Source organism: Bactrocera latifrons, unplaced genomic scaffold, assembly GCF_001853355.1.
Source record: "Bactrocera latifrons isolate USDA-ARS-PBARC rearing strain unplaced genomic scaffold, ASM185335v1 scaffold_216, whole genome shotgun sequence".
NCBI lineage: Eukaryota > Metazoa > Arthropoda > Insecta > Diptera > Tephritidae > Bactrocera > Bactrocera latifrons.
In genome coordinates, this window is record NW_017535697.1 from 331,160 (window position 1) to 344,114 (window position 12,955).

The 12,955-nt window shown below is 33.8% G+C and overlaps 1 protein-coding gene across 2 annotated transcripts in view; it reads left to right on the forward strand.

Moving 5' to 3' along the window:
* Positions 1–12,955, forward strand: part of LOC108968445 (beta-glucuronidase) — a 93,441-nt gene that overhangs the window by 38,347 nt on the left and 42,139 nt on the right. Inside the window, exon 1 of one of the 2 annotated variants that reach the window (XM_018932493.1) lies at positions 9,733–10,009. The exons of the other annotated variant lie outside the window; for it this stretch is intronic. The gene's annotated coding sequence lies outside the window, so the exon portion shown is untranslated. Of the gene's footprint in view, positions 1–9,732; positions 10,010–12,955 lie in introns of those variants that run through there. 2 annotated transcript variants of the gene reach the window in all.

Sequence of the window (12,955 nt, forward strand, 5' to 3'; positions counted from 1 at the left end):
GGCTTAGGTGTCAAAAAATCCAAAAAATCAATTTTCACTTTTTAGTTGATTCGGATGGAAGATGAGATTTTTAACAGCTGTTTCCCAGAAAACTAGTTTTCGCACGTTAGCTCCCTTTTCGTAGACCAGGTCACATATACTTATATATGCGCGATCAGAATTTAGCGAGAAAAGAAAATGCACAATTTAGCGGATTAGCAAGTATATGCCTCAATCACCCCCCTTACCACATAGCGGTAAAAAGGAGCCGAATGCTCCGATTGCTCCGAACGCATTCCCTACTTCTCCAACCAAAGTGGTCTTAACTGAAGCAGGTCTACCCAGCATCCATCTCCGAACAAAGCAGAATACAATGATGCTCATACCAAAGCTCCTCCAGTGCAAAAACTACCTTTTGTTTAATGCGATGAAAACATATCGTACCACCAAAAAACCATCCACGATCGTACAATGTATAAACATTATAAAAAAACTTGACTTAATATCAACACCACAATTAATAAAGGAGAACACTCATCCTCATAATAAGTACGTTATTCAAGTATCAAATATCAACCACCAAAGCAGAAAAATATATCCAGCTATTTAACGACGCCGTAAATACTTATACACCAGAGTGGAAAATTATATACACCGATGGATCAAAATCGGACAACTTCGTTTGCAGTGACAAACGACCAAGGTGTCATTATAACCGTCGGTGTTTTACCATCGTACTGCTCTATACTTACAGCTGAAGCGGCTGCAATATACGAAGCGGTGCACAGTGGCCAATTTGGCTTCGCTAGCGGCATTTTATTCATAGCTTCCAAAATAAAGAAGATATCTTCAAAAATTTTTTTTCTCAATTCAGAAAAAAATCAAACAATTTTTTGAAAAAAATTAATTTTTTTTTTTAATTTATGCATATATAAAATAGGAAAAAACTCAAAGAGAAACCATATTATAAAAGAAATATTAATCAGATTCTTCAGTATCAGATTCAGAGAAATCATCTTCAAAATGATGCATTATGAGCAAGCTTTTAACTTCCTTATCGAAACTAATATCCATGGATAGGAATTCATGAGCCGTTGGACAATGAAGATATTAAGGGATCGGAAGAAACAAAAAGAGCGTTAATTATATCTTCCATTGTATTTTTTCTGGTATTATTTTCACGGATGTTCCGATAATCTTTATTATTGGCTTCAAGCGCTTCCTCGGACATCACACCAATTGGAAGCGAAAAATGATTGAATACGTCTGCTCCATGAATTAAAATTCTGTGAACAGACGAGGGCATGTAAAACCAAGGGTATAAACTAACAAAAATTTCGGCAGTTTCAATTGCGTAAAATCTGAATGCCTCCGTGTTTATATCGTATCCACATGCAAGTGCTCATAAGACGACGAACGATATATTAAATTTTCGTTCTCTCCAGTTATACGAGCGGCTAAATTTGGTTGTTGAAAGAACCTTCTTGCCGTATTTCCGTTGTTGGTATTTCCAGTAACACCCATTGGTATGTCGACCAACAAATGCATTTCTTCTCGTAGCTTCGGCTGTATATTTGTTTTATTTTGTCCAACAATATCCTTGCCAGCACCACGAGTTTGCCACTTTTTTATTTTTATTCTACAGGATATGTGCAAAATACATTAAAAAACCTTATCCAGGCGTGGAGACTGGATAGCCCATATTGACAGAGGTTCACTTTAATTGGAAAGCAGTTTCTTTCCATTTTCGCACTGCTCCTTCTGAGTATAGGTAATTTTACTCAAAACGGTACCAAAAACAATTTTCCACGCCAAGAAACTTCTTGGTGGGGATAACTTCTTCATACCATATTAAAAAAAAACGGGTGCGTTTTGACACAGACATTTTGCCTAAAAAGTACAATAAATTGAAGGCTCGCAGGTACTCGCAGTTCATTTTGGACATTTTGGACACACAATGGTTTACAAATATAGAAAAATTTAAAATTACACTGAATCTAGGTGAATTTTGAAAGTTCTACTCCGCGAAGGACGTGTACGTTACAATAGGCGAGTTGCTAATACACTTAAACACGATTACGTTTTATAAATACCATAAGTATACACAGATCACAACCTAGTAAAAAAAAGCTTTACGAGTCAAACTCTAGATACTGGATAAACTTTCAACACCAATACAAGGAACACAATCCCACTGGTGTCAAGCCAAACTACCCATCCGACTGTTCCTGCCAATACATAAAAACATTTGTGCGCCTTAGAATAGGTCACACTTTAAGAACACACAATTATCTGTTGAACAAAACGGATAAACCTAGCTGTTCACTTTGCAATCATGCAAACGACGCAGTTAACCACATCCTAACGACTGCACCGCACTAGCACAAAAAAGGAAACCCATCTTTGGAAACAGGGAACCCTATCGTCTCCTGAAAACACCAAATATTGACAACATCAATGCTATCAACAATTTTCTTAAGATATGTAAGATAAATAACATTTAATATTATAAGCAAATAAAAACTAAGTATTAATTTTACACTTAATTTTAATTGGACATAACTATTGTAATTGATAGCCGAAGGCCCTAGTAGCCAGTGCTTAATCTTTGTGTATATATTATTAATAATTAGTTCTCATTTAAATAAATAGATAAATTAATATTTGAATGTTTGTATGTATGTATGTATTTTATAAGTAAGATTTGGGTAAGTGCATATGTAAATATGTATGTTTGTATTTATTCTCGTATAGGAAATTTCGCTTTTTATGCCTTTTGCTTACCTATTTTATGCAATCCTGCTTACTGTTTGAAGAAACAGAAAGGGTATTGCTGGGAAGATTTGCAAGTAAATACTTGAATATAATTTGTTTGTTTTCGTTTGTAGTGGGTGTGTTTGTATACACAAGGGTAAACTTAGAAGGCAGAAAGAGATTTCCTTTTGTATTTATAAAAAAATATGGATGATATATTTTTTCAACTGTATTTTGTTGGCGTTTAGAAATCTATCAAACGGATTATATACATAGGTTTTATATTTGATAAAACCGTATGATGTCATACATATTTACATATTTTCATAAAAAATGGAAACGACTTACTTTCTTTCACCTCAAGGGCGCTTTGGGAGAATACAGTCCATATATTTATATAATTTTGGGGATATTATCCGCTTTCGATTCAGTTTGCTCCTGTGTTTTAGTCCTATTTCCTCCGTGTTTAATGCGCCCGATTTATTTGTTAATTTTTGGTATTTTAATGGTTAGAGTGCGCCCGAAAACATTTTATATTTTTTATGAATTTTTAATATTTGTATTTATTATAATTTTTTTTCCAAAAGATCGCACATTTTTATTATATTTGGTTTGTTTTATATGTGTTGGCCTAGATGTAGTAATTTATGTTTGCGAATTTTTTATTTTTTTAAATATATACGTATTTGTTAGCTTTTTGCACAGCACTTTTATTTATTTATGTTTTCCTCTCTTTTTTCTTATATATATATGAACTTGTTAAACGACAGTATATTATACTTGTATATATGTGTATATGTAGTATGAACAATATTTTATTTTTTGGTCACTGCACCTGCTGCTGTCCAAAACCGGTTTTTGGCCCATTGGTTCTTTGTTGTGTGCCTCTTTTTTTTTTTTTTATTTGGCTTTCTCACTTACATTTTCGGCACTTTCTCACAGGTTAAAAACTTTTATTAACTTTTTTTGCGAAAACAGAATTTTTTTTTCTGACTTTATTTAGCCACAGTGCCTTTCTTTATGGCTCGAAGGACCATGTACAGTAAACTCACCTTTCAGGCCACTCACACTTTTAGGTAAAAAAAAAATTGCACCAATTTCAAAAGATCGTTATAAACTTTTATTTTCTGCGAAATTCACTTCACACTCATTGTAATAAAATGGGTTTAATTGAATTGAATAGTTTAACAACGTTAAATGTATATTATATAAATATAAACTGATCAATTATATATATGGGAACCAGTAGGTTGTAAAAACTTTAAATATATATTAGATATAACTATAATTCTGGTAAGCGGATCGGAACCGGGGTGCTGCGGAAAGCGAAGATGTTTGTTGCGCGAGATCTTTTCTCTTTTTCTTTTATTCTAATTAGAATGTAGAATGTTATCGCGTTTGGGTGCAAGCGCATGTATGTGCGTTAATGTGTGGTGTTCTCTCGCGTGATGAGGTGAATGGTTGATTCGGTGTGGTGAATTGATGTAAATGTGATGCGACGTCGCTACTCATTTAGCCACCAACATATCCAGGACACACAGTTCATATTGATATATTTTTAACAGAATTAAAGATAGTTATGGCAGCTCTAGATAAATTTACAAAATACGCAGTAACAAAAAGCCTGAATAGCAGAACAATAGAAGACGTCAGAAAACCCTTAAGAAATATTATATTTTTCTTCGGAGTGCCAAAATTAATAGTTATCGACAATGAGACATCTCTAAACTCAGCCTCTTTAAAATTCTGATGAAAGACGAATTAGGAATAGAAGTTTACACTACTCCTCCATATAAAAGCCAAGCTAACGGACAAGTGGAAAGGTTCCACTCTACATTAATCGAAATAATGCGCTGCATAAAAGAAAACGGTGGGCACAGGAATTTTGAAGAACTTTTAGAAAGAGCAGTATCTGAGTATAATCATTCAGTTCATTCCACTACACTTAAAAGACCAGTAGACCTATTTTTCCATAGAAATGTTATGTTTACCCCCGAGGAGCTAGAACGAACTAGACAAAACAACTTAGAAAAATTAGCTGAGAAACAAAGAAAGGATATCGAATACCATAACAAAAATAAGAAGGAAATAAAATCATATCTACCAGGACAAATAATATTCGTTAAGAAAAATAGGAGATTAGGAACTAAGTTAAGTAAACCTTACAGTAAGGAAATAGTTAAAGAAGATAGAAATTGTACCGTGTTAACTGAAAAAGGACAAATAATTCACAAAGGTAGAATACGTAACTAAATATGTACTGACACTCTTTTTCAGAATATTACTACCGCTATGCCTGGCGGAAGCACAGATCCTCGACTACTCAAACTCCCAATTAATAACAATAGAAAAGGGAACGGCTAGACTACAGACAGGAACATGTAGGATAATACATGAAATTGACATACATAGAAAAATATACGGACTTACTTGACCACATAGAAGCGACTATTAAAATTGAAACTATCCGCAAAAGCCCTAACTACCCCTTCATATCCCATTTGATAACACAGAACACAGAAAAAATACAAAGATCAATAAATTTCCTGGGTAGCGCATGGAAATGTATTGCAGGAAGTCCAGACCATGAAGACTACGAAATAATTTCAAATAAAATAAATATTGTCTTACAAATTAACAATCATCAGGTATTAATTAACAAACTTACAATAGGCAAAATTAGTGAGATAACAAATATCCGTATTACAAATAATATACTGAAAATCATGCAAAATGAAAAACGTTTAGAAATTGAAGCATTTTTAGGATTAAAAGACAATGACAATATTCCATATGTTAATCTGGACGAGGCACTCGAATTTTCCGAAGTAAAAATTGCAACTAATGGCAAAATTATAATTTATATTGTTAGCCTCCCAACCGTAGATAACCAAACTTGTAAAACTTTAGATATTAGAGCAGTAAAAAATAACAGGAGAATCAATAAAATCAATTCCAATAGAATTTTATACTGCGAAAAGGAAATTTATGGAATAGAAAATTATTGTAAAAAATACAATTCCCTACAAATATGCTTAAGCAGTAATGTAGTAGATTTAAGTTATGATACTGGTATAAATAATCTTATAAAAAGTCGTTTGCCAAACTGCACGGAGATCAATAACCAGCATATCCCAACTATAGAGGAAATGGGCCCTGGAAAAATACTACTAAATAAATACAACGGAGAAATTTCAATAAATAACGATTCTACATTTTTAAACGGGACCTTCACCATTTTGTACACCAACGTATCCATTGTTATCAACGGAAAAAAGTTCTATAACGAAGAAAGAACGGGAAGTAAACCACTACCAGCAATCCTACAACCGTCATCCGCACCACTCAACATAGAAGAATTTCTCTCGCTGGTGATGCTTAAACAGCTTAACTTCAACAATACAAAAGAAGTAAGTCTGTTAGAAGCAGCAAACAGAGTCAAATACGGAACCAGCATCACTCTTATCGTCTTTTTAATAGTCATCGCCTTAATTTTCGGGAAGAACCTTTTCATCAAACAAAAAGAAGAGGAACCCAATATACTGTCACAACCGGCAATAGAAGGACTCAACCAAATTTTCAATACACCTAAAGATTTAAACGAGGACATTTGAATTTCAAGGGGGGACTAGTTAGCAGCCCATACATTCAAAAAGTATAATATGATGCATTAATATCATATGATACAAAGTAATATAATATGACACCACTAAATCGCTGAGAGTGCGACACGTGTAGTGGCAACCTGTGGGAAGCGCAGTGTAAGCAGCTTCATACCCGTAGCAGCGGCAAACATAGGTCTAGAGTTAAATATAATTAATTGTAAATGTTAGTTCTTCAATGAAACTCAATAAAGGAGCATAGCTCCAAGAAAATATTTTTTGTATAAAAATAACAATACGTTTTTTAACTTACATAGGTACTAATCTAGTTAATCAGTTCTCAATACCTAGGTGTTAAAGAAATATGTAAAATAACACACATAGGTTTATTAAAATCAGTTTTTGCGCAAAATCCTAAATAATAGGATAACAAACACACGCAGAAAAATATTTGGAGCTGCTGTAAAATATGTCAGCCCAAAATCCATGTTTATTTGCGTGCAATATCGCGAAAAAATATTATTGCAACCCTGTTTTTGCTGTCATTTTACTTGAATACATATTTTGACGTTAAATTGTTGAGGAAAGTAAATTTTAAATAGATTTTATAATTTAAATTAAAAAGATTTGTTACAGTTTTTTTTTGTTAAAAATGAATGCAGAACGTGCGCCAATTCACAATAGTCATACACAATAGTCATTTACAATAAATTGACCGAATCAGCCGTTCATATATCACTAGCTTCTGCAATGGGTGCTCTCGTGCCGTTGTATATTTCGGAATAGGATTTTTGCAATCTGCAATCTTCTAAGACCAAGATAATCTCCGTAATATGATAGAAACTTTATTCTGCTGACTCGAAAATTTTTTTCACCTTTGATTATCAAATTATCGGTCAAAGAACACATGTAGGGTACGTACTATGTGTACATGTGCATATACAAATTGTATTTAATTTTAGTACAAAATTTCGTGTGTTAGGAAACTTTTAATATCATTTTCGGTTTTAGCAACGTAAAAAATAGCAAGAAATATCCTCTAATATCACATCACTTATTTTCTAACATATGTAAATACATAAATATATATGTTTAAAACAATGTTTAATACTTTTAAATATTACAGTGGTTATTGCAGTTTTCTAAATTTTTTATTCATGAAAGTAAATTACGAAAGTAAATACAATAACAAATGGAAGAGGAATTACCGTATTGGCATACTTTGCAAGTGCAGAGTGAGATCGCTAACAGAAACTCGTCTGCAATACTTAGCTATATAGTGAAGAAAATGTATTAAATGTTTTATTGCAAATATTTGAAATAAATAATTTGTGGCGAATGATGGCAAACAAAGAAAGTATTACAATTTTACTATTGTCATTTTATTATTTTAAATTAAATAATATTTCGAGCGTTATATGTTTCGTAAAATATGTTCACTTATACAATATCTACATGACAAGATATCCGTATATTATTATCCTTATATATTAATATCGAATATGTGGATCTTAGTGTCTACCGACAACATCAGTCGATATGTGATAAAGAGACATCCAGAGATCATCTTTACCTGACACTAATGTGTCCTAATGTGGAGGATGGAGTCATGTGTAGAAGTTCACGCAAGTCTGGAATTAATTATCATTCACTTGGGGGTGGCCAGAAACGATTATTTTACATATGGCCCCAATCGATGACGATGGAGCAGACGTTCCATTACCCGCCTGAAGAACAACAAAGCAGAGGGGCCGATGGATTGCCGGCCGAGCTATTTAAACACGGCGGCGAAGATCTGAAAAGGACCATTTAAAGAAACGAAAGCATGCCCAACGATTCAAATTTAAGTGTGCTCTGCCAAATACACAAAAAGTGGGATCCCACAATCTGCGCCAACTACCACGGGATAGCTCTCGTCAACATCTTTCAAATTTTGGAAAAGACACGAGAAAAGAGGATCATCGTTCACAACCTCTTCGTCGATTTTAAAGCTGCTTTTGACAGCATGCCTTTATGCCACGATGTCTGAATTTTTCGGCTGTGCAAACTAACGTCGAGCAATACCAAAAGCTCCGTCAAGATTGGAAAGAACCTCTCCGAGCTTGCTGCTTTCCCCAGAATTGCTAAGGAAGCGAAGTAAGTCATTCAATCAAAAAACAGTCGCCATATCACTGTTGACAGTTATAATTTCGAAGTCGTAGATAATTGTTTCTATCTTGGAACCAGTATCAACAACAACAATAAGTCACTCCTTATTCCCGTCCTGCTATATCGTGCAGAGGCATGGACGATGACAACATCAGCGGCTATGCTGACAAGGTCATGTCGTTCGAACGAACAAAAGCAGAGAAAGAGGAAGACTTCCACTCCGACTTTTCCATCCGGAAAGACCAGATGGAGAAGGACCTGGTTTCGCGTAGAATTTCAAATTGGCGCCACATAGCAAAAAGGAGAAAAGACTAGCGCGCTGTTTTTAACTCGGCTATAATGGCATAAGTGGTATCTATGCCAGTAAAGAAGAAGAATGTGTCCTAAAAGCAAAAATAAATCAAATTGGACGAATACTTTTCTTAGCACCCATATAAATAAGTTGTTAGTTATTTTATTAAAATTGCACGGAAGGGTGTACTCCTACTTAAATAAGTTTAATGCCTTTAATGAAGTCAATCAATCCAGACCTTGCCCTGAATAAGATCGGTAAAAGTTTTCCTTATTAGCACTTGATTCCGGCCGTTCAATTTGTATGACAGCTATACTTGTATGCTACAGTCATCCGTCTTGGCCGGTTCCTACAAAAAAACAGCTTCTTGATGGATTTCAGATCGCTATATAAGCTTCCAGGAAACTTTATATACCCGGTTCAGGGTATAAAAATAATAAACTAATATATAACTATGCAAAGAGGCATAAATTAATACCCTCATATTAATTATTATTGAAATCCATTCATGGTTTCTTCGAATAAAGTTAAATAAAATATTTTATGTAACAAGATTTACAGTATATTGAAATTTACATAGTACGAGTATGCGTATTAATAAAACATGATTTCAGATAAAAAATGGTGCCGATCCCAAACTCGTCCCGATACACTAAATTCAGTGGATATTACAAGCGAAAACTAAAAACCATGTACAATTTGATTTTTGATGACTATAAAATTAAGTTGATTGAGCTGACTGGCACTCTAAAGATATCACACAAATATTTTTAATTAAGACAAACACCGTGTTTTAAATTTCTTAAAACGATATTGTCTTTAACTAGCTACTTACGACAGTTTTCTACTATCATCGTTGATTTTACCCACTGTACAATGAATTAATAAGACGTCAACGCCTGACTTTCTAAATAGTTCGGTTGAATTCTTGTGGTCAGTTGATTTGTGGCGAGTAAGTGTACGAGTAGTATGTTTGCAGGCGGACGATTGGTGATGTGCACTGTTACTGTCATGGTATAAACAATCTATTGAAATGTGAAACGAACACAGAAGTGTAGACGAAGGATCAATAATTAATAATATAAAAATTAAAGAAGATTTAATAAATTAAATTGTGCTGTAACTGTTAATTCATGGACAAATGGACATCATTTCCTCTAGTACTCAGTCAATTAATTTCAATTTCACCATTGCTGTAAATATGTGAGAGTGAGTGACCTTAAAATCAACTGTGGTACGTATGGTTATTTAAAAAAATAAACATCATAAGGAATTAAATAGTAAAACCATCTTTTAAAAATTATTCAGTACTTTACTAATTGTAACCACTAGCAACTTATGCCATTCAGAATAGGGGAAAGTAAAGTGTGTGGTGGCCCTGTCCCTCTACCTTCGCATGGCATTGCGAAAAGTAGGTCTCGCAACGTCTTGTGTTTAGCGTGCATTTTCACCAATCAATTACCTATTGTTTTCCATGCGTTTGTCATACACAGTTCACAAGTCTCGTGCTTCCGAGTCGAGGAAACCAAAAGTGTTAATACACAATTGTTTGTTTAACGCAAAGAATAAGAAATAAATAACAACGAGGTGTAAATTCACGTATTCATGCATATGTTTGTATATATGTACATATACGCTCTTTTATACCCAGTACAGGGCATATTAAGTTAGCCACGAAGCTTTGCATCAGCAATGAGTGGAGTCGATTGTGCCATGTCCCTCTGTCTGCCTGTTAATACGCGAACTAATCTTTCGTTTTCAAGACATCGAACTGAAAATTTGTGAACGGTCTTTTTCGGAAGAAATTTCTCATACCCCTATAGTTTATAGACCAATACGTTGATGTACACTCTCTTGGTTTCATTGTGTATCCAATATTATGTTATATATGTAACATAACCTATTACATAACATGTTGGTACATATTAAAGAGTTTGGTTCACTAACGGTCGTTTGTATCACCTAAAACTAATCGAGATAGATATAGGGTCATATATATGTATATAAATGATCAGGATGACGAGAAAAGTTGACATCCGGGCGACTGTCTGTTTGCTCATCCGTCCGTGCAAGCTGTACCTTAAGTAAAACTAAAGGTATCTTAATGAAAATTGATATGCACGATCCTTAGCAAAGAGTAGGATTTCGTATCGGACCTCTCCCACGCCCAAAAAACGCTATTAACGGAAAACTTATAAAGTGTTATAACTAAGCACTAAATTAAGATATAAAGGTCTAATTTCTCACAGGTGATCGCAGTAAATCAATAACTTAATACGCCAGGTATTAAATTTTATCAGCACAATTTTAAATTACATATGATTCTTCCACTTTCCAGTATACAATTAATATAATGGAATAAAACTCAGCATGAATAATGCATTTAGAGGAGAGGTACACTTTATGACCAAATTTTTTTAAATCCAACAACTTTTCAAACCCCTAATTACTGAATATGGGAACCACAGTACATATAGTTGCCTTTTAACCGAAAAAAAATCGGTTTATGTTTGGGATAAACATTTGAAATTCAGAGAGAATTTTTTCAGGGTAATAATATATCTGCGTATCAAAAATGGGGTTTATTCGGGTAAATATTTCCCTCAGCCTCAATGTACCTATTATACATATTTTCGAATTTCTGGGGGATCTTATACCGCATATATTAACCAATATGTGAGTTATGTCAATAAAGTGAGGAAGTGTATCTTTGTGCCTAAACTAGATAAAATGGGCCTAGCCGCTGTATAACTAATTTCAAGTTTTTCGAACATTCAGCTGACTTTTCTTCATATGACCGGTCTTTGTATGTGAAGAACTTTACTATGTATGTGGCATGTTAATAGTATGTCGTATTGGCAAAAATAGATAATATCGGCTCAATACCCCCAGCTATCATATATTTCATATAATATCATCGAATATGTCGGTATGAGTTATATATAGTACATCAACATACATATATGTATATACATAAAATGTGTTGGATTCCGATCGAATTGACGTTTGGCACCTTAAAATATATCCTGCCTTTGATTCCAGTTAGTTGCAAGAGTATAAAATATTCGGTTGGACCCGAACTTAGCACTTCCTTACATGTTATTTATGTGTATGTATCTTGTCCTAGCTCCTAACGATATAATTTTTCTTAAACTAAGTAAATATGCCGTCCTTATATAATTTTCTACATAACTAGTACTGAATCGTGTTACCAATATACATTCTCAAATTTGTGTATAAATTAATATCAATCAGGCACCTGGAAATATTTCACTGCCTCTTATGCAAATTGCGAGAATATTCGACAAAGCATTTTGTACATAAACACTAAATAACTAAATAATTATGCGTACACCTTAAGTATTTTGAGTATATTCAAAACTTATTTGAATTATTTATGTACATATTCATTTGTATTACTTATAAACCTTAAGCTACTTAATCGATTTTTCGAAGTCAACCTTTACCGTCAAAAGTCGATCAAGATGCGATTATTGAGATTCGATTTTACGGTTATATTCAGGGTTTTTCCGGAACTGATTTTCATCCGACGCGACTGAGAGCGTTCCTAGCTAATGAACAAACGGCTGATCAGTTGTCATGGATAATATGATACGAGAGTCTTTGATTCGAGATGGAGCTGTCAAAACTTGCATTTTTTATAACACTTATCAATGATGCCACTGTTGGAAAATATTAGAATAGACATTTAATAAATTATACAAATCACTAAATTAAACACTTTGAAAATGCATGCAAATTAACTTCCTTGCGTAGGAAGTATTAAAAAAAAATGTTTCTCCGCTACGCGCGGTGGAAATGAAACAATGTGTTTTGAGTCGGTACTCCGGTGATCGCTAGTCACCTTCCGAATGACTTCTGAATACCTTCTCCCTTTATTTATTAATTCCCTTCTATTTAAAATCTTACAATTCTATATGCTTATTACTAAAGATGCTTTAGCATTACACTAAGTGGTGAAATGCTAGAGCATTGAATAACCAATTATTTTCATTATCAAAACAAATGATAAATTAGTTTCTTATTCTTAATTCAAGTATTCTGCTGACCAAGCAGTAATACTGTGGGAAGACACAATTTGTTTATATTCATCGTAAAGTGTCTGGGTGGCTGCTGCCGTTAACTCCCCCCTCTCTAAGATGAATCGTCCCCGATTCAA